Raw genomic sequence first — 22,625 nt, forward strand, 5'->3', positions numbered from 1 at the left:
AAAGTTAAGTGTCCTTGTGGAGCACAAGAGCTTAGACAGCCTGAGAGGGCCCCCAACTCCAACTTCTTCTGATCACATGACCATGCATGAGCTTTTTAACCTCTCTGTCTCAGAGTTTACTCAACTTTAAAAGGGGCTGAGCATGGTACCTACATAATCAGGGTATCAAGAAAATCAAAATGAGTCAAAATACAAGGCATTTTTGAAATGAATGAAAACCGTTCCTGACACACAGTGGGTATTCAATAAATGTTAGCTATTATTTATAATTATTACATTACTCAATCCTTCTTCAAACATTGGCCCACCAGTAACAGTATCCAGAATTTATAGATGAAGAGCCACAAATGTAAAAAGATAAAATAACATCTCTGTGGCCACATGTAATTTGATAACAGACAGTTTGGGGATTTCAGTGGAGATTTATCTGAGGCCAAATCTTACCTGCTTATTTAAAATTGTCAAAAAAATGTCTTGACAGTTATAAAGTGCAATCTCCATTTTAAATATATTTTATATTTTTATTTGACTGGTATGGTTATGAAGTGAATTTTCCTAAATATCTCAAAAGAGATGATCCATTCAAAAGTCTACTCAAAGGCTACTGACATGGAAGCTGAAAAGATTAGTCCATTTTCATCTTTAAAGAAAAGGGGGACAGTCAAACCCCATGTTCCTCAATGTCCCCTTTCTGTTCCTAAAAACGTAGCCAAGTTAAGGAAATAACGAGAGCAAGCCTGGGTCAGAGTATCCAGATACATATTATCTTAACAGGTTCTGATATTCTCCTATGCTGGGAACCATGACAAGTTAATATTATCTGCAGAGAGCTACTTTGTTTTATGGCTATTGGGACATTTGCTCCTTTGAATGCTCGTCATACTAACAAGTTGATGCTGTGCTGTTACTGCTTCTGCAGCCTCACGCGTAAGTCTCCTCTCTCAGTGGCCACTGGGACATCACTGAGAGTACCATGGAGAGAATGTGTGCCACCGGAGCAGCTGGCTGTCATTGTAGAAATACCATTTGGAAGAGGAGGCACTGCTTGTCAAAGTACTGAGGGATGGAGGTGCTGTCTGTTCAGCTTATTGTCACTGGACCTTCCCCATACGTATTTCTCAGTAAAGCATTCAGCTTCACACTCCATCTCTGAGTATTTTCTTTGCTTTCTTTGGTCTCCCAGCCACCTACACACTGTCCTGACACAACTTGGCTGTTAGTTCAACTCCCTGCATAGGCCTATCCTTAGTTTTCCTTCCCACCTTATCTTGACCATCTCTCATGATAGAAAACTTACTACTGCACACCTAAGAATTACATTTTCAGATGGCTTACTGGATAGAAAATGCTTTCACAATTGAGCAAAATCTATTTTCTGTTACTTTCACCCATCTCTTATTTCAACTCTCTGAAGCCACATTTAAGGAAGGGAGAGACCCTAAACAACTGATACAAACCCAGAACTACAGAGAGATGATCAGTCATAAAAAGGCTTAAGGGAGAACTTTGGATAGGGAAAAGGGGAAGGAGAAGAAGGGAGGGGAAATGTGGGTAGAAAAGACAGTGGAATGAGATGGACATCATTACCCTAAGTACACGTATGAAGACAGGAATGGTGTGACTCTACTTTGTGTAAAACCAGAGAAATTAAAAATTATTCTCCATTTGTGTACTGTGAATCGAAAAGCATTCTGTTGGCATGTATAACAAATCAGAACAATAAATAAATAAAATAAATAAAATTAAAAATACTTAAGGGATTCTAACTACCACTAGGTTCAACAAGAATCAACAGTCTACAAGTGACCAAGGAAGCTTGTGCGATCTCAAGCAACATCTTTTTGAGAGATCAGAACATTCAGCACTCTGAATTTACCAGCGGAGAACAGTTCCACATTTTAATTTCTGGTATCTTTTTCCTATTTGGCCATATTTTGTTCTCTAAAACTTTTCTTCAGATTGATAACTGTTATTTTTTTAATGCCCATGATTTTAAGACCCTTAAAAGAAATAGTCACTAAACACATTTCAACTTATTTATCTATTACTTTCAAAGTCTATTTTTCACAGCTGACTACAGTTTTCAGTGTGCCCTGCTTAAAAGAAGAATAAGGAGGAAGAAGAGGAAGGAGAGAAGTTGTTTAATGACATCATGATTGTGAATCCGTCCTGAATCCTGATGGCTATCTCTTTTACTCAAAAATTAGATTATTCACATATCACTGTTTACGAATTTGTTTAAAACAATTCCTTAAACATGTCAGCCTCTACAGCTTGCACTTGAAACTTTCTCTTCATTCTTGAACATTGCGACTTGTATCCAATTCCAGGCCTTTTAATCATGTTTTCTATAAATCTTCAAAATGTAACAATCTTAAAGTTCTGGAGTAGAGTAGATGATAGGCACAAAGACAAAGTTTATTGAAAATTAACCACATTAGACTCCTAAAATGATATCTTTGAGTTATTAGTCATAGTAAAAAATAGAAACCCAGGAACCATATATTTTCCTTTCGTGATCCTTGTTATGGTTTGGGTATGAGGTGTCCTCCAAAAGCTCACATGTGAGACAATGCAAGAAGGTCCAGAGGAGAAATGATTGGGTTATGAGAGTCTTAACCCAGTCAGTGAATTGATCCCCTGAGAGGGATCAACTGAGTGGTAACTGAAGTGGTAGGGTGTGGCTGGAGGAGGTAGGAATTGTGTTGGCTGTGGGTATACATTTATGTCTGTTGAGCGGAGATTTCTCTGTCTCTGCTTCTTGATCAACGTGTGAGCTGTTTCCCTCTGGCACGCTCTTCCACTCTGATGGCCTGTTTCACCTTGAGCACTGAGGAATGGAGCTGGCCTTGTATGGACTAAGACCCCTGAAACTGTGATCCCTCCAATAAACTTTTCCTCCTTTTAAAATTGTTCTGGGCAGATCTTTCAGTCACAGCAGTGAAAAAGCTGACTAAATAATGAACACTCAAAGATCAAGAAAGGCAATAGGAAAGAACAGAACAAATGTTGAAAATTAAACATTTAACCTGTTCTTGTAGAATAACTTCTGTTTATGTGTAAGAAAATGTTCTTATTCTGAGAGCATGATTGGCACCCCGACAACTCCACTATCTTTCTATTTCTAATCAAGATAGGAACATTCTGTTATTTATTACACAAAAACATAAAATTGTCAAAATTTAAATGATTTTGCCTGCAAAATGGCAGTTTCATACAGTTAATCTTAATACCATGTATAAGTGTCATAGTTTGGATATGAGGTGTCCCCCAAAAGCTCCTGCTAATACAAATATCCAGATGTGAAATGACTATATCGGAAAAGCAGTAACCCAATCAGTCCAGTTTGAAAGGACTAGTTGGGTGGTGACTGTAGGCAGGTGTGGCATAGTTAGAAGAAGTGGGTCCCTAGGCACATGCTCTGGAAAAGTGCATCTCCCCTATGGTCCCTTCCTGTCCTCTTCCTCTGCTTTTGGACTGCCATGAGCTGGGCAGCTTTCCCTCACTGAGCTCTTCATTCTGCCTTGACCTCAGGGCCAGAAGAATAGAGTAAGTCATCTAAGAACGGAGACCTCCGGACCCAAAAGCCCCAAATAAACTTTCCCTTCTCTATGTTGTTCTTGTTGGGTAATTTGGTCATGGTGATGCAAAACTGATGAATCAGCAAGACACTGGGCATATGGAAGACAAAAAGAGACAGAGGCTTCTGCTCTTAGGACATATTTCTCCTATACAAGGACAGTGTGATAGAAGAGTCTCTTGAGCCTAGAAGGAAGTCAGGAATATTAATAGAGACCGTACAGTCTGTATCCATGTCGTGAAAACAGCTATGATGTCATCTCATGTATTTGGGATGACTGACCATCAGTCCTCACTAGTATTTTTGATGTTTGTTCTTATTTGATAAGTAACTGGTTTCTGAAAGGCATTGACAGACTTGCAGGATTGAAATCATTTTATTATACTAGTTTTCAACTGTCCGTCTGTCAGCCCTCACACCATTTGTCCAGGGCACTTGCTGTGTACTATAAGCTCGGTTGGACTAATAATGTAAAAAGAATTTGAACTTTCAACAGTAAATATCTGCTAGATAACAGCAGCTGGATGGATGAAGCCCAACTTTGGTGCCATGAACATCCTTTCCCCCCGCCAAACACTTTCATCCAATGGAGCACAATGCAGAATTCACTTCATATCCAAGAAACTTTTCCTGACCAAGCAGATTTGGATTCAATACTCTTATCTCTCATGAAATGAAATATGTTTCTCCTAGTAATGTGTGCATGTGTATACATATAAAAATTAGACATCAGCAAGAAATTGATATGAACTTGCATATACTGGCTGCCTCAGTTAATAACAGTATTTATTCATTCATCTTGACTCATTCTGTGTAGAAACAGTTCTATCTTGAATTATAAACATCTTACCCTTTTTAGGGTTTGAAGGAGCTGGTAGTACCTCAACAAATACTGTACATGATTATGACTTCCCAATCTCTGTTTTTTGGCAACCAACATAGAATCAACTGAAGTAATTTTACCATGTTTATAATTAAGCACTCAGAAAAGTGAAAGAACTGAACTATATATTTTATGATATTTCATCCAGTAATGTAGACATCAAGGTCATTTTTCTCTTTTCTAAGCAGTAATTCCATGAAGTCACAAAACACTTCTTCCTTTTTTTTTTAATGAGAATGGTTTATTTTCCAATAGATAAGATAGGAAATTCATTGGCTTCAGGTTATGTGAGGTGAGGAAGTAAGGGGAGACTATCCTATTTAAAAGGATAAGAATGTGAATAACAAAAAATAGCTCAAGAGTCCAGGTTGTGGTTGGCACCACTTTTATCTAGTGTATGATAGCAGGACATAGGGTGGATTACAGTAGGTCTTTTTCAGAAGGATTGAAAAAGCACATTCTTGTCACTTTCCTCAGATTATTGGATGCTTTGTTTATTTTCTGCTTCTTTCTACTTTCTACTTATTTCTAATTTTCAAGACTTCTTTTTTTCCTCTGTTTCCCACAAGGTGGTGGTCAACATATAAGAAATTCCTGAAGATGGCAAATGTAGCTATTTTTCTAATTATCAGAGTAGTTGTTGTTACCACTGTAAAGATACTCTTGTCCAGATACTTCATATTACCACAGAGGCTCCATTATTACAAACTTGGGACTTCAGATATCTCTCCCTTTGAAATATTAAGTCAACTGAATCAGATCTTCAGCAACTTTTGAGGAAATAAAAACAAAACAAAACAAAAAAGCAATGACAACAAATCCATAATTGTAGAAGAGTGTTCCAGTGTCTTGCATTTGTATTTTCAGGCAGCGTAAGTAAATTTCAGTTGCTTAAATTCAGTTTGCCTCCAGAGATGGTTAATACCTTAAGCATCTATGAGACTGGAGAGAGAGTTTGGCTCAGCAGGAAGGTTCCTTATGCCGCCTCCCTACTCTAATGTGGCAATCCTTGGGTAACTGTGTTTTAAACACATACACATCCTCATCATTTCTCTGTCTTGTTTTTGTGGCATGAACATAATTTGAGACTTTACAGTTTTATCTAGTAATTAATTCAGTGTCTGGAAACATTTTTAACTAATGTTTTCCACAAAGCCTTTTTAAAGAGAGAAGTTCAATTGCTTTCTGAGGAGTGAATGTTGAATTCATTTAGATCATCAGCAAAGATAAATTTTCCAATAGCAAAACTAACATCTCCAGACAAACCTGCTGATGTCCAAAACGTTTAAAGGAAGGCATCATATTCCTTGACATTGTTTGTAAGTTGGGAAGCTAATTTTATAAGGATTGGATTTTTTTTAAGCACTCATATCTCAGAGAGTCCTTGGAACTAAATATAGTCATATCAGAACTGAAAGTGTGGCATTATTCAGAACACTTTATTACTAGATATAATTTCCCATGTACTTTGGCTTATTGAGGCAGAGGTGCTCTTAATATCACCACTTTGAATGAGAGAATAATACTGGTGACATTGTCATCTGACTTCTCATTACAAATCACCTACTTTTAAGCATTCTCAAGTTGGCTGGGGTCAAGAGTCCTAAAGGCCAACCTGTGATTTTCCTCTATGTTCCTTAGTGTAAACTCAGTGATCACTGAAATGAAGTAGAGTATATTTCCTGGCTTAAGAAGCAGTAAACACTTACTAAGGGAAGTTAATTAAAAAAGAGAAGACAGGAATTCTGCTATCAATGAATGAATCTTTCAGACTTTTCTAGCTTACAATATCTTATGATGATTCACTGACTTTTGCTGTACTTTAGTTTAAAGCATCTTAAAACTTGAAAAATGGAGAGTTGATTTATTTGTATACAATAGTGACATTCAGTATAATTGTTCTTGGTAAGCTACATATTCAAGCCCTTATAGCTTCAGAAACCAGTAACGAAAAGTTATTTTAATGTCACCTGCAATCCACACTCCAGAAATTTCCTTTCAGTGTTAATGTTTGAAAATATTGCTAACATGGGAGATAAGACTAATATCAGTCCATATAAATATACAAAGCAGAAAAATAAGATGTGTTGCAGTATAAAGGGTCTAATACATGGGATTTCTTTGATTTTGAAAATAGTGATGGCAAAATAACTTGGAACTGGATAGACACGCATTTTGTCACAGTTCAGTAAAGCAATGGTTGTTATAAATATTTATGATTTTTGTTCTAAAAATGGCATTTATTTACCTAAATGTTCATATGAAAAATAAAATGTTCCCTTGAAAAAATAAGACTGCCTTTGTATAACTTAAAGATGGACTTTTCTTAATTGGCAGGTTTTTGATTACTGATTACTAATTTAGTCTTTGTGCTTATGGGAGGTCCTTTGAGATTTTGTTCATTTTTTAATTTTCTTGAGTTGGCTTTGATAATATTTGTGTGCTTAATTGCTATTGTTGTAGTTTTTAAAATTTCTGTAAATTTGGCACTACTTATTTTAGTTACTTGTTCTCTTTCAATTTCTCATTTATTCTAGCTAGAAATATGTCAATTTTTTAATGCTTTCAAAGAACAAACTTAAGAATTTATTAATTCTATTGTTTTTCTATTTTTTTTTCTTTTTTTCTCTAATATTTATTATTTCCTTTACCCTACAGACTTTGGGTTTAGCTTGCTCTTCTTTTTCTATCTCCTTAAGTAGTATAGTGAAATTATTGATTGAAGATATTTTTTTATTTTCTAAATTAGGCATTTATAGCTATAAATTCTCTCCTGCGTACTGCTTTCTACATATTACATAAGTTTTGTTATACTGAGTTTTCATTTTAATTGTTCAAACTGTATTCCAGGTTCTAGTGATTGATTTTTTTCTTTGACCCATTGGTTACTTAAGTATGTGTTGTTTAATTTCTACAAGTTTGTAAATTTTCTAGTTTCCCTTCAGTTATTGATTAGTTACTGATTCCTAGTTTCATTCCGCTGTGCTTAGAAAAGATATTAGTCCTTATTTTTATCTTTTAAAATTTCTTGAGAATTGTTTGATGGCCTAACAGGTTTATATCTTGGAAATATTTTATTTGTACTTGTTGCCAACAATGTATACATTTTTCATGTTGTTTACTTTCTTATTAATCTTCTTTCTAGATAGTCTGTACACTGTGGCAAGTTTTGTGTTATAGTCTTTAACTATCATTATAAAATTGCTTATTTCTACCTTCAATTCTTCAATATTTGCTTCATGTTCTTGGTTCTCTGTTGTTTGCTGCATGCATGTATAAATAAGTTCTTAATAAATGGATCCTTTCATTAATATTAAATGTCTGCCTTTGTCTCTTGTAACAATTTTTACTGAATATTAATTTTTCTGATAATAGCATGGTTATACAATCCATTTGGTACTATTTTGCATGACTATCTTTTCCATCTTTCCCTTTTCAACTTGTTTCTGTTTGGGGTCTAAAGGTAATCTTCTATAAGCAGCATGTAGTCAAGTTGTGTGTTATCTGTTTTGCCAATTTCTGTTTTCTAATTTGTAGTTTTAAACCACTTACACTGAAACTGATCATTGGTAATGATGAACTTTCTTGTGCTATTGTGTTTTTTTTTATATGTCTAAACATCTTTTATTGTTATTTTTCTTAAATTCCTCCTACATTATCTTGTCTTGTATTTGACTTTTTTCTAGTATGCCATTTTGATTCTTTTTTCATTTCATTTTTGCCTAGGTTTTAGTTATTTTCTTAGTGATTACAAGGGGACATTAGTTAGCATTTTAAAATTATATTAGTTAGAATTGATACAAAATTAGCTTCAATAGCATTTATTGACTCAAATGTCATCCCTTTTTATGTTGCTATTGTTATTAACTTTATCTTTATATGTTATTTGCATTTGTCTCAATTCATATAGGAAACCAAAAGAATAATTATGAACCAAATATATAATACAGGCTTTTATACTTATATAGTTATCTTGATCAGTGATCATTATTTCTTCATATGGTTTTGAGTTACCATCTAATGCCCCTTAGGTTCAGCCTGAAGGATACCCTTTAGCATTTCTTGTAGGGCAGGTTTGCTAGTGACAAGTACCCTTAGTTTTGGTTTATCTTGAAATGTTTTAATTTAGCATTCATTTTTGAAGGATAGTTTTTTTAGCTATAAAAGTCTTGGCCGTCACAATTTCAGTTCATTAAATATATCTGCCTTTTGGCTTTCATAGTTTCTGTTGGAAATTGTCATCTTATTAAGAGTCCTTTGTATATGGCAAGTTGTTAGGGTCTGTAAACAAGTCAAGATGGCACCTGGCATTTTGCCAGAGGGAGTGGTTTGTGAAGTAACTCCAGCGAGACATTAAGTGTGGAGATTCCTTATTGGTTGACTGCTGTATCTAGTTTATGTTAATTAAGATAAGCTGTGTGGAATGTATATATACCCCTCCTGCCCTACAATAAACGGCTCCCACTCCTGCTGTATCCATCTACACAAGTTGCTTGTCACCCCCTGGGTTATTTTGCTGCAGCTGGACTGGTGGCCTGTACCGGGAGCCCGGGACACTAGGGGGTAAGTTGACGAGGAAAAGCTGCCCGTTCCTAGATAGGATGGGAGCAAATATGCTTGTCCCTAGATAGGGCGAGAGGAAATATGGCCATTTCAAGAAAATGGAGAGGATTGATGCAATATGTTTGTGTCTTGTTTTGTCTTGAAATGTTGTGTTGTCTTTGTGATGAAAATATGGAAGGGGTGTTAGGTAAATTGGTAAGGGAAGGAGGCACCCCAGTGGAACCAAGAGCAGTTAGGGCATGTGTTGATGGAAGCCCAGGAACTCTAGTCAGAAAGAAGAAAGTTCAGAGGAGGAAGGATTATCAGGAAAAAAGTTGCAGCAAAAGGCTATTACTGAATACTTTTCGTTACCGGAGGGTGCGTGAATCAGCACAGCAGCTGCCATGTGCATGAGCCGGTCATGGCACAGCAAGGACTTTCCAACTGGCCACAGCCGGCTCTTCCCTGCCCCCTGCCCGGATGCCACTTTGAGAGCCCAAATCCAAACCTGACCCGGAGGCACAGTCTCGCAGGCTCTTGCTCCCTGTGCCCAGTGGCAGTTCGAGTCCGGGACACTCCCGGACTCTGCCCGGGGCCATCTGGGGCTGCCCAGGATGCTGCAGGTGGAAGACGGCCCAGCATCCCTGAAGTTTGATCATTTCCAAGGCCAGTAACTACAATGGTTCTCCCACACCTGGAAGCTAATGAGTAATGAGCACCATTAAGGCTTATTTCAAATGTAAAAAACCCTGAGATAATGTACTAAATTGTTCAGAAGGTTGTTTTCTTAGTGGAATTCTACAGGATTTTCTTTAGCCATCCAGAGTTCCTGCCTTCATCCCAGTGATGGTGAAAACGAAAGTGGAAGAATTTCCAGTGTTGCCAGAACCGGACGAGATTTCGGATCAAGCCAGCTGCCTGCAGAACTTACCTGGACTGTGATTTAAGCTAGCTTCCTGCAGAACTTACCTGGACTATGATTTACCTGGACTGTGAGTTAATCTATTGAGACACTGCTTTACCTGGACTGAGACAACAAACTGTAATCTACAACAAATTGTAACTCGGTATCTTTGCTAACTGTGTCATTGCTGGTATAATTTTTCCAAGGGCTTATTGCATGGAGCAATCAATTGGCTTGGTATTGTGGCATTTTGTATCCTCCCCTTCTGCTTGTAGCAGATTATTTATGGTGTTTGTGTAAAAACCACTATGGTCCTTATTTAAATTAAACAAAAGGGGGAAATGTTAGAGTCTGTAAACAAGTCAAGATGGCACCTGGCATTTTGCCAGAGGGAGTGATTTGTGAAGTAACCCCATCGAGCCATTAAGTGTGGAGATTCCTTATTGGTTGACTGCTGTATCTAGTTTATGTTAATTAAGATAAGCTGTGTGGAATGTATATATACCCCTCCTGTCCTACAATAAAGGGCTCCTACTCCAGCTGTATCAATCTACACAGGTTGCTCGTCACTCCCTGGTTATTTTGCTGCAGCCAGATTGCGGCAAGTTGCTTCTCTTACCGTTTTCACAGTTTTGTCTTTGCTATGTCTTGCAAAAGTTTGTTTGAACATCATGCTAAGTGAAATAAGCCAGACTTGGAAAGTTAAGGGAAGAATGTCTTATCTCATATGCTATACCAAAATAATGAAGAAAGTGGGTAGTGGGTATCTCATGAAAATAGAAGAGAAATCAGTGGAGCAGAGGGAGGAGATTGAGTGGGAAGGAAGAAAGATGGGACAAGATAGGAACAGGGGATTGAAATTGACCAAACTTTCCTATGTACATATATGAATGCACCATAGTGAATTTCACTTTTATGTATAATGCAGTAAATGCATTAATTAAAAAAAACTATAAATAAAGAGAAGAAAGTCTGGTAGAAAAGAGGAAAGGGAAGAGGGAGCTAGAGGAAGAGAGAGAAAGGGGAAGTACTGGGGACTGAAGTGAAGCAAATTAATTTTCATGCTTGTATAACAATGTCAAAATGAACCTAAATATTATGTACAACTATAATGCACTAATAAAAAATTTAAAAAATGTTTAATTATAGTGTATTTTTGGGACCTCTTTGAGTTTTTCCCTATTTGAAGACGAATTTTTCCCATGTGTTGACTAACATCTTTGATCTAATTTGAGAAGTTTGTGGGTTTCTTTTTTTGTCTTCTATTGATCTGTGTATCTATTGTGATGACAATACCATGCCATTTTTGTTATTATAGCTTTTTTTTTTGTAGTATAATTTAAGTTCTGGTGTTGTGATGCCTCTGGCTTCAATTTTTTTCCTAAAGATTGTTTTGGCTATTCTGGTCCTCTTATTTTTCCAAATGAATTTCATGACTGCTGTTCTATGAAGAATGTCATTGGAATTTTAATAGGAATTGCATTAAATCTGTATAGTGCTTCTGATAGTATGGGCATTTTTGTCTGGTCCTTTTATGATCAGAGCAATGATCAAAATGCATGATTCCTATTTTGAGAGCAACAAGGTCCCTATTGCCCAATCTGTCTGCAGTTAGCCCCACCATGGGTACCATCCTCATCCTAACTCCACAGGGCTTGGGGATACACGGTGCTAGTCAAAAAAGAAGTTACCAAAATTTAGTGAAATTTATCGGCCTCTTTCTTCATTAAGTACTTCCCTAGGGGTTCAAAGTATTTGTCTAGTTTCCAGAGTTTGGAAATTATTGCTTCGGATATGTCTTGCCAGTTCAGTAGTGCTTTTTTTTTTTTGTTGTTTTGTATTTTGTTTTTATTGTTTGGTTTTTGGTAGAAGGACAGAGTCTTGGAGCTTCCTATTTCACTGTATTTTGTGATAAATTTTCTAGTATATTAGTTTTATTTTCTTTAGAGAAGAATCCACAGCAATGTTTAGACTCTTAGCCTAGGTATAAATGACTCATATACTAATTTTCCTATTTTGTTGCTATGGATTAGGAAGTAACAAGTGGAAATCTGGAAAATATATCAGGATTTTATTCAGCCAATGTGGACAAACTAGTCCATTGTACTCCAGAACCTCCAGCAGACTATAGGGAAATAGGGCAATTCTTAAGACTATCGTGAGAATGCAAGCAGTATGTTCTATTTTATTTAGCCCTATAAAATCACTTAGTGAGTAAAGAAACACTGTACTATTTAAGAGCATTACATGTTATGGGAAAGAGGAAAAATTAAACAGTGATTATTGAGAGAAACAACTTAATAATCATGAGTATATATATTCAAGATAAATTTCAAATATGAACAAAATGCTATTATAAAATATTTCTTAGAACAATCCAAGCAAGTTATCTTAGAAGCTTGGGAAATGACAGGTGATGACTTATTCAGTATGAAGCTTTTCTATCCTGCAGAAATACTGCTGTCTCCTATATCAGCAAGCTTCTTGACAGGAGGAGTAATAACACACAAATGAAACTGTGAGTGTCTCCACTGAAGTATACCCACTTTCTGAATTTCCACTGTCTGTAAATAACAACAACAACAACAACAACAATAACAACAGGTTAATTTTGTACTTATCAAAAATTGCCAAATTTTTAGTAGAAGAAATGTTGACATATACATTTTTACTTTGTGATACTTATAAGTTTTCATGACATAAACTGCTATTTTTTTCGGTTATTAACAGGGCTTACCCAGATCAATTCTTGATCTAGGCCTACTAGAAATGGGTTTAGGGAGATCAATTCAATTTAATAGAAAATATATATTTTCCTAAAAGAGGAAAACATTGAGAGATAATTTAATCAAATTCTCATATTTTATAATGAAACTCTAGAATACCAAACAAATAAGGATCCAGCTTTAAGTTTTGTTGAGTAAGAACATGCTAATTTTTTCATCATTCTAAATTTAATCACAAAGTACGCCATATATTTTCATATATAAAACACTTTTATAAAATTTCTAATAATTTTGAAATCATGTCTCAATTGAGTTCTTTCTTCTCAATTAATATATATAAGTTTGAATATCAAAATTTCATTGGTACATCCACAATAATGTAGTAGATTATGATTTGAAAGCCATGCCAGTAATAAGAATAATAGAAAACAAAAATTGTTGGCACATGACAGGTCAGTTTTGAAGCTCTAGAAATAACAGAGTCTTGTTGTATATAAACAACTTGATAATATTGTCAGGTTTCCATTATGTTGTCAGCATTTCAGAGGAAAGAAATTTTGATGAAAGCCATATTGCATTAAAAAAGCTTCTTTATTCATTATCTCTTTGGAAGAGCAAATATTTTTCTTAAGGAAATATTTTTTTTCCAGGTAATTATCCATCTGACAAAAGTATCTTGATTAATTCTATGACTTGAAATATTTTACGCATCTTGATAAATATTATACTGAATACAGATAGTCTTATATATTATAATAAAAACTTTATTTCTGATACTTGCAAACTGTTTTCTACTGAGTTTTGTGCTACTTGGAATGCTTCAAAATTTAAAGAAAATTTGTAGATGTGTATAGTGTATCTATGATATTATGCACACATGTATGTGTATAATTTATATTCGCTTTATATAAAATGAAGGGGAATGTTATATTTGATTAACAAAAAATACAATTATTCTATGATGTTGACAACTTTCTAAAGATCTCACTGGGCAACATGGTGGATCTTGTTCAACCACTATGTGGCATGAACATCTGCTTACATGCCATATTGATTTTGATAATGGTAACCATAAAGGGAAAAATCATTTAAATAGGATACTATGCATCTCAGTTTGGATGCTAATTTTCTAGCTATTGCAAAATGTATTTTATTTTCTTTTTTAGGCATGCCAGGTAATAAGCAGATCCAGCATTAACAGATTTGTAGAGCTTGTCAAAGTTCATTGCATTTCTCAGAAATTCTACTTTTGCTTTTTTGTTCTTGACTGATTTTTATGATTCCCAGAGCTACTTTCGGTGCTTTCAAATTTTGTTTTGGTTCCATCATCCTTGAAACCTTTTCTTCTCCTTTTCTCTCATTGATTTACAGTTTCTTTCTTTGTTTTAATTTTTTTTTAAGTTGGAGTTGAACACAATACCATTATTTTTTTTTAAATGTTTGTGTTGCTGAGGATTGAACCCAGTGCCTCACACATGCAAGGCGAGCACTTAACCACTGAGCTACAACTCCAGCCCTGATTTGCTGTTTCTTAAGGAATTCCTATGGCTTTCCCTTTTCAGCATGTCCATATCCAAGATGGTAGCCATGGGCCAGCCACAGCAACCTCAGCAGTAACTCTGCTCTGGAATGTGCACAGCTGCAGGAATATGGCTGCTAAAAGGAAGGGATTTTGCAGTTGCTCCATTATGTGATCCAGTGAACACACAAAATATTTCAGTCAGAAATTAATACTGCTTTAAGGAAAACTTAGAAAACAGGTGAGACAAGATGATCCAATCTAATTAAAACCATTGGAGTTTTCTTCCTTTTTTTTTTTTTTAAATAATTTACTTCCTAACATATCATGATATGACTTTCTCCAGCTCAAATGTGACATAAGGGTGTATTTTCAATTTATATGCACTGTGAGGTGCCAAAAGCTCACTAAGGGAGTCTGTGGAATATTTTTTCCTCAGAGTTTCCTGGGCTCAATATGGAGAAGTTTTGCTGGAGGAGAACTGGAGATCCTAATTGAACTATAGGGTCTCTTCTATGACTTTTATCAAAAGTCAAGTGGGTTTCACTGAAAGTCAAATCACAATCGGAACTCTGGACTAGTTTCCGTGAATGGATATAAAGTAAAGTCTGCTCTGTCTTTGCTCCTCTTTCTCTTTTTGTTTAGGCTGTCTTTTCTTTGTTTACTGTTTTTGTTCCTTCCTCTATTTCCTTTTGCTTCCGTTTCTCATCTTAACAACTTAGAGAATATAGCCTGTTTGTTTTTTATCTTTTCCCCATTTTTGGACCCTCTGACCCTTTTCTCCAAAAATTTGTGTTACATTTATGTACTCACTGCTTTTGGAAACTGACTACAGTTTTTGACATAATGTGTTGAATGTTACTGAAGGAATATGCCAAAGATGTGGTTAAAAAGGAAAACAATTCTCCATGAAAGAATCTGGTAGTGCTCATGGACCATAAAATGATAATATTTGTGAAGTCCTTTCGCAAAGGCACCTCAAGGTCAGAGTTAGGATCTGGAACTAAGGAAGAGTAGGTCAAGGAGGAACTGACACCATCTCACCTCATCTGTCCTCCAGGCAGGAGGCATGCTACTGTGACAGCCTAGAAGGGCTTCACAAGAGTAAGGGAGAGGCTGGGGTGTGTGACTTCACAGCAGGGCATGCAAGGTAGAGAGCTCCTGGGATTGCCCAGAGTTGAGGACATGATAGCTTTGGATTGATGCCACTGTGCAGTAAGGGTCTTGAGCAAGGGCTATAAGCTATTTGATTTGGTTTGTGTCTTATCTTCATGGAGCAAGCAGCTTATTTTGCTTCTTCTCAGTGTTGTTTGTCAGAGGCTGGGAAGTGTTTTGAATTCATTGTTCAGCCTGCTGGACTTGCCATGCATGCCTCTCACTTTGCTCTATGACTGTTGTTTACTAACATGCATTTCTTTTCCACTAGACTGAAAAAATTATGACTCATTAGTTTTTAGCATGATAGATAAATTTCCTGGTAGCAGTTTTAAGTCAAAATTTGAAGTGAAATGGATCATATAATAACAAAGCAACTTGACCTCCCCCAGCCCATAACTCAATCTCCTCCAGCCCACCCCCATTCCTCTGCTTTTTTACCCCCCCCCATCTCCTCCTCCACCCTGCCTGCACCCCATAGTGAAGTCCTGTGTTCACAGTGTCACACAGATGACCTGCAGCACTTGGGCTTTCTTCTGGCAGCTGGATGGACTGGCAGGATTTAATGGTAAAAATAAAATTTTTGCAGTGGATGTGAATGAACCACAAGTGATCGTTTTTTTGCAAGGATGCATTTTATCTGAGGCTGCTGTTTTTATTGTTGCAGGCCAGCTGTGGAAGAGTCAGCTGACTTCTGCTGATATTAAAGGCTAATGCAGGTGTATTTGTGTTAGCCTTTCTGAAATCTGCATGCCTTTGCACAAACTCAGATTTTTGTAAACGGTGCTAAATCTTATCATTTATTCAGAAACAACTATGGAAAGACTCATTCAGTTCATTAATGACATTGATCAAATATTTATTTTTCAGGGTACTGTATCTAGTCCTTGAAAATTAACTACAAAGACAATTTACGGTTCCTAAATTCCAGACATTCCAGATTTCATATTCTAAGGCAAAGAAAATATATACAGTTATGCAACACATAAAAGCATTTTGGTTAGTGAGAGATCTAATATATGGTGGTGGCCTCAGACAATTATAATGGAATGAAAAAATTTCTATCACCTAGTATTTTTGTACCTTTTCTATGTTTAGATATGTTTAAGTACATAAATATTTGTCATTGTGTTACAATACATACAGTATTCAGTACAGTAATATGCTGTACAGGTTTGTAACCTAGAAGCAATAGGCTCTAACATATAGCCTACTGTATAAAATTTGTATAGATAGACTATATCTTTTAGGTTTGTGTAAATATACTCCATGATATTGCATAAAGATGAAACTGCCCAATATTTCATTTCTCATAACATATCCTGGTCCTTAAGCAATGTATAACTATAAGCAAAATAGGTTAGTAGCTTAGAGTATGTACTGAGACTTATTTTTCAAAAGTAAATGTGACTTATTTTTTTCTTGGCAAACTGGGACCTGTCCTGAGTAGCATAACCACAGTGTTGAGTGGGTCTAGAAACTTATGATATGAAGAGCAGGTGAGAGAATTAGGGATGTTAGCCTGGGGAAGAGAAGACATAATGGGGACAAGATAGCTGTCTTTAAACATTTGAAAAGCTGTCAGGTGGGAAAAGGATTAGACTGATTCTGAGAAACTCCAGAGGGCATGAATAGGGGTGGAAGTTTTAAGGAAGCAGGTTTAAGTTGAAAGAAATTTCTAACAATTTGAGCTATAGCTAAAACAAATGATGTGTTCTAAAACACCGTAGGGTATGTTTAAGGAATTTCTGCACCAATTAATCCATAGGCGTTTGGATTAGTTGTCCTCCAAGGGAACTTTTAACTCCAACGTTCTATGGTTCTTGGATATAAAAACTCCACTTTACATGAAGAGTTACTTTGGTTTGGCTCCATCCATCACAAAAGCACACTTACAGATATCCCAACTTGCAAACTTGAACATAGTTTACAAGGACCTTAGAGGCTGACCTCTGCCAGCATTTTTGTCTTCATCCAATACAGGTTGTGCATCCTCAATCCCCCGATACAAGATCTGAAATGCTATAAAAATCCCCAATTTTTGAGCACTAATATGACAAAGACAAGTGGAAAGTTCCATATTGTGAAATACTTCATGCACAAAATTACTAAAAATATCATAAAAATTACCTTCAGGATGTGTAAAATCTATACATACAGTATCAATAACTTTCATGTTTTGATGTGGGTTCTGCTGTAGTTGTATGTAGTTTGTTCTTCAAAGGTTTGTCTGCAGAAAGCCTGGCCTCAGTGTGGCTGTGTTGAGATGGTGGAGTCTTTAAGAAGTGGGGCCTGGTGGAGGGTGGTTAGGTCCTTGGGGGTACTGTGCTCAGAAGAGATTAATGTGGCTCTTGAGGGACCCCAGTTAGTTCCCTTGAGAGAGAGAGTTGTTCAAAAAGAACAAGTCTGACCCATGAATCTCTGTCTCCTTGTCTTGCCTTGTGATCTCTCCCTCTCTCACCCGTGCTCCTGCCATTTTGCTAGTGAACGTGCAATGCAGCCAACACAGTCCTCACCAGAGCTGCAAAGATGGGCCATCCAGTCTTGGACTTTTAGCTTCAAAAACCATGAGCTACATAAATCTCTTTATTTTAAAAAGAATTCAACCTCAGATATTTTGATATAGCAACAGAAAATGTACTAATATACTCATTACACTCAAGATGCAAATATCCCAGAATCGTAAAAACTCTGAAATGCAAAATACTTCTAGGCTCAATCATTTGGGGATAAGGAATAATAATCAGCTTGCAATATTCTTCCTCACTCTCCACTTGCATACTTCCTGGTGGGTCTAGTCGTCGCCGCCTCCTCCTCCTCCTCCTCCTCCTCCTCCTCCTCCTCCTCCTCTCTTCTTCTTCTTCTTCTTCTTCTTCTTCTTCTCCTTCTCCTTCTCTTCTCCTTCTCTTCTCCTTCTCCTTCTCCTTCTCCTTCTCAGGGCTAACACACTGGCTAGTCCCTCTGCCTAAAAGTTCTTCCTTCCACTTTTCCCTCAGCTAACACTATCTCTTAATGTAGCTGACTCTCTTTCTGCAGGAAGTCATTCCTGACCTTAGCTTCCCCTGTGAAGGGGCTGTGTGGCATCGAATGCTTCCCGTTGCATATTTTTCTCTTGTTTGTTCTTTATCTGTCTTTCGTACAGGACTTGAAGTTCCATGAGGGTGGGAAGATGTCATGGTTCTTGACTGTACAATCAGTGACTTAGCACACTTCTGAGCACAAGGTTTCTTGATTAGAAATATTTGCTAGATAAATGTTACTCTGGTACATTTTTTAAAGGTATGTGTGTGTAGATACCGGATTTACATTAACATTTTTTCAGAATTTATGTGGCGTGTGTGATGTCCAGAATGTTTCTCCAAGGGTAAAATGAGCTAGAAAGATTCAGGAATTGGAAAGCTTTTGAAAAATATTTTAAAGATTTTTGCATCTTTACCATGTTGAGAGATTTCTTCTCCATGGCAATGTCTTTAGAGCTCTTGGAACAGTTCTCCACACATAGCACCACAATTCTCTAACAGAAATAAAATCATTAGAGTTTTGCACAGAGTGAGCCTTGGAGGAAAGGAAATGCTAATAGCAAGACCAGATGAAGAGATGGTAAAGAGGAAAGGCAACAGTTTTCACACAGTAATGCTTGGTTTACTTCTTCTCAGCTGAAGTGAGAATTTAAGATTAATGCCCCTTAATCCCCACCCCAAACTCTGCTGACCCCATCAGCTAAACACACAGGAAAAAACGTTTGGCTGGAGCCTCCAGGAGGGAAATTTATAGTATTTTATTGCAACCCAGTGATACTTACCCTTTTTGTTGTCTGAAAAGCTGTTCTTTACTATCCTGCTGGTTTTGCCTAAGAAAAGTTAGCTTTCTGTTTCAAAGAGATTTTATCAATCTCTTGGCAGGTGTTCACACCAGTTGGCATGAAAGATCACTGGTCACTTTTCATGGTGGTGCTTGGATCCATGTTTATCATTCATGATTCATTAGAAGCGGTTTTCCCTGAGCTTCTTTGGTTGTTGTTGTCACAGTGCAGGGGATTGAAATTAGGGTCAAGAGAGCTAGGCAAGCTCTCTCTACCACTGAGCTACATGCTCAGTCCCTGGTAGTGTTAAGACCATATTGAAATGAAGAGGGTTTTTTTTTTTTTGTGTGTGTGTGTGTGTGTGTGTGTGTGTGTATGTGTGTGTGTTTGTGGGACCATAGGAAATAATTTGCTTCCTGCTGTCCACCCATACTCTTTTTGTTTTTACTCTAAGACAATAGCCCTGATTTTGGCTAACCAACTATCCTTATAAAATTATGAGCCCTTTATTAGGCAATTAAAAGGTCTAAAGACATGGCCCAGATTCATATACAATATTATTAAGGTTAACAGATGCTGCCAGAAGTTATTCTTGTCCAGGGAAGGTAGTTATTGTTGGGAGTTGCCCCGGCTCCAAAGACTAACTTCCCCATCCCCCGAGAAGTGCTAATGGTGAGCCCTGCTGACTCACATGATCCTTATCCACCAATCAGAAAGCACCCTGTGTCAACTGTCAAACCGTTAAACTGTCATAACTGTCAAACCGCCCCCGGCTCTATAAATATTCAAAGCTGTTCCTCAATAAACAGGCATTTTCTCTGACGACGAGCCTTGTTTGTTCTTTCAGTTATGAATCTATTCACATAAAATGTTGCCATCCTTGGAATCAGCATGGAATTATAGCTCTAGTAGTGAAAAAGAAGAGTAAAGCATATGAGCCACTGTGGTGTGCATAGTCCAAGGCGTATGGATGATCTAGTAGTCATAGAGAACGGAATGTAAGTTGTTCTTTTCCAGAACTGAAGGTGTGTTTCTGATGAGTCATCTTTATTCTCCTCTGGCCGTGTTCAAGTTGACAAATATTTCCAGAAAAAAATGTAGAGGAATCTTAATTTGAGTAAGGATCTGACATCAAGAATATAAGGAGGGTTAAAAGTACAAACTTATGGGGTCTGTGGAGCTCATTGCACTCTCTGGGGACAAAAGAGTTGGATTTGTGCGGTTAGTAAGATACTCAGGTCAACAGAACCAATAGGTGTGTATGTGTGTGTTTGTATGAGCACGTGCATGGTGAGGGTCTAAGTCATGAAATAGAACAATAATTTGTGTTTTATTTTAAAGCAGCATGTAGAACATTGAAGGGGAGCTTCCAGAGGAAGTATTGTTGAGAAAGTGCCCTTTGGTTGGTAGTTTTTAACAATTCTATTCTACAGAGCGACTCAGATTGACTATTGGAATCTAAGGACTTACATCAGCAACCCCTTGGATCTGATAACATAAAAAATGCAACAACATTATATCAGAGGGGTAGATAAAAATCGACCAGTAAGAAGATTATCAAAATAATTGTCCTTGCAAGAAAAAGATAAACCTGGCTTCCATCCATGGAATCAATGCCTTTGCTGGTAAACCCTTCCCTGATGGGACCTCAGCTACTAGGAGACACTGTGGCTGCCCTGATCGCATGGTGGCCCTTTCCACCTATGTGCCTTCATGCATTTCTCCTAAAGGCCACAGTGGCAGGGATCCCTGTCCCTTGCTGCCTATGACGATGAAATTCTAATCTCTGGGACTGTTAGAGTCACATGTGATAAGTCTTAAATTTGAAAAGGAAAAAACAAACCATTCACAATCCACCAATCTGCAGCAAACAGAGCTGAGAGAGAACATGTGCTATACCACTGGCCCCTGTCTTTCTTTCTTTCATTAAAAAAAGACTTCACCCTCCACAACTACAACTTCCTTGGAAGCCTTGCATGTCAGTAGCTCTGCTGCATTGCTGATCCTGGCAAAGGAACAGGAAGGTCAATTGAGACTGATCATAGTCATGCAGGGAAACTTGGCACCAAATTTAGCAAAAAATCCTTCAATCCTGTGACCAGCTGAGTCTATTACCATGTAGGATCTGTCCACATGGAGCCTTTCTATGACCCTCAAGGACAGCTGCATAGCCCTGGAAGAATGCCTTGTGCTGGTGGAAGAGCCTTTTAAATCTCATTCTACAGCTTAAGATCTGTTTCATTTTTTTTTTAAAAAAGAAAATCTTTGCTATTGGTCTTCCATTACTGAATGAAAATAAGAACATATGCGAGGAAACTATAATGCAGAATAAGAAGTCTGTCTGTTTTGGGGCAAGTTACATTTTCAAACCCTTTAAGATTCCTCCCAGAGGGTGACTCCCACCTCAAGATCCCCCTCCTGGTTTTGATGACTTCAAGCACATCAGAAGGAAGAACATTTGGGACATCCAAGAAGGGATGTGTGAGAATGGGGGAATTTTTCACGAAAGCACAGCTTTCTATACCTCACCCGTGAGGCCTGAACATTTGGGAAGCAGCAACATACATGTTTGAAACAGTGAGAACAAGACCAAGAAAGCTGTTGAGAAAAGGCTGACAAGTCAATGTATTTTACAGAATGCAGCAAAAGTCCTCTGTGATAATCCTACCTGAGGCGAAAAATAGAAAAGCAGATTTAGGCTTCTTTATTGTATTAAGCCAAATGTACCCTCTGTCTTCCAAGAAAGAAATTTTAAAAAATTTCATCAGGAAATTGGAGTACTGATGCTACTTATGACCCAGAATATGTGGGTCCTTTTTGTTTTATTTTCTCAATATTTAAATGTAAATAACTTCACGTATGGTCTATCTACCTCAATAGGCACCATGATGATTAAGAAGGTAAAATCACAATTCTTTCTCCCTTCTTAGAGGGTGTTGATGATCCCTGTCACAGGGAGCATCCAGGGTCTCTCCTCCTGGGGTGGTCCTGCCCCCTACTGCCCCCAGAGGGCCTCTGGGATCAGGGAGGCAACTTGGCTAATCAGTCAAGGCCAAGAACAGAGTAGGAATGAGCCTGTTTCCTTCTCATCCTTCCTATTGGTAGTTCCCTACTGTTAACAATAGAGACATTATTAGACTTATCTCTTGTGCCTCCCATCTCCACATTTGTCTCTGTTTCAGGTTCTAACTCTGTTAAATTTCCTCAGTGTCCTTTTACTCCAAGTTTAGACCCTGGCTCTTGTTGCTTTCCTCTCGATCCTGTGCTTGGTTGTGATGTTTCTAGTGCTGAGTCACAAGCCTCCTCTGACTTAGATTGTCTGATAGAGATCCAAAGCCTCAGGTACACCACGCCAACTTGGAAGACCTACAGTGCCTCAAAGTCAGTGTATCCAGAATCAAACTCATTCCCATATTTGTCTATCCATAACCTGCCCTGTGGCAGATCCAACCATGAACATCCTCAAGGGTAAAGCAGTTCGAGCACTGCTTTAGAAGCATGGGCTTTAACAAGG

The sequence above is a fragment of the Urocitellus parryii genome, chromosome 2, assembly GCF_045843805.1.
Source record: "Urocitellus parryii isolate mUroPar1 chromosome 2, mUroPar1.hap1, whole genome shotgun sequence".
Classification (NCBI taxonomy): domain Eukaryota; kingdom Metazoa; phylum Chordata; class Mammalia; order Rodentia; family Sciuridae; genus Urocitellus; species Urocitellus parryii.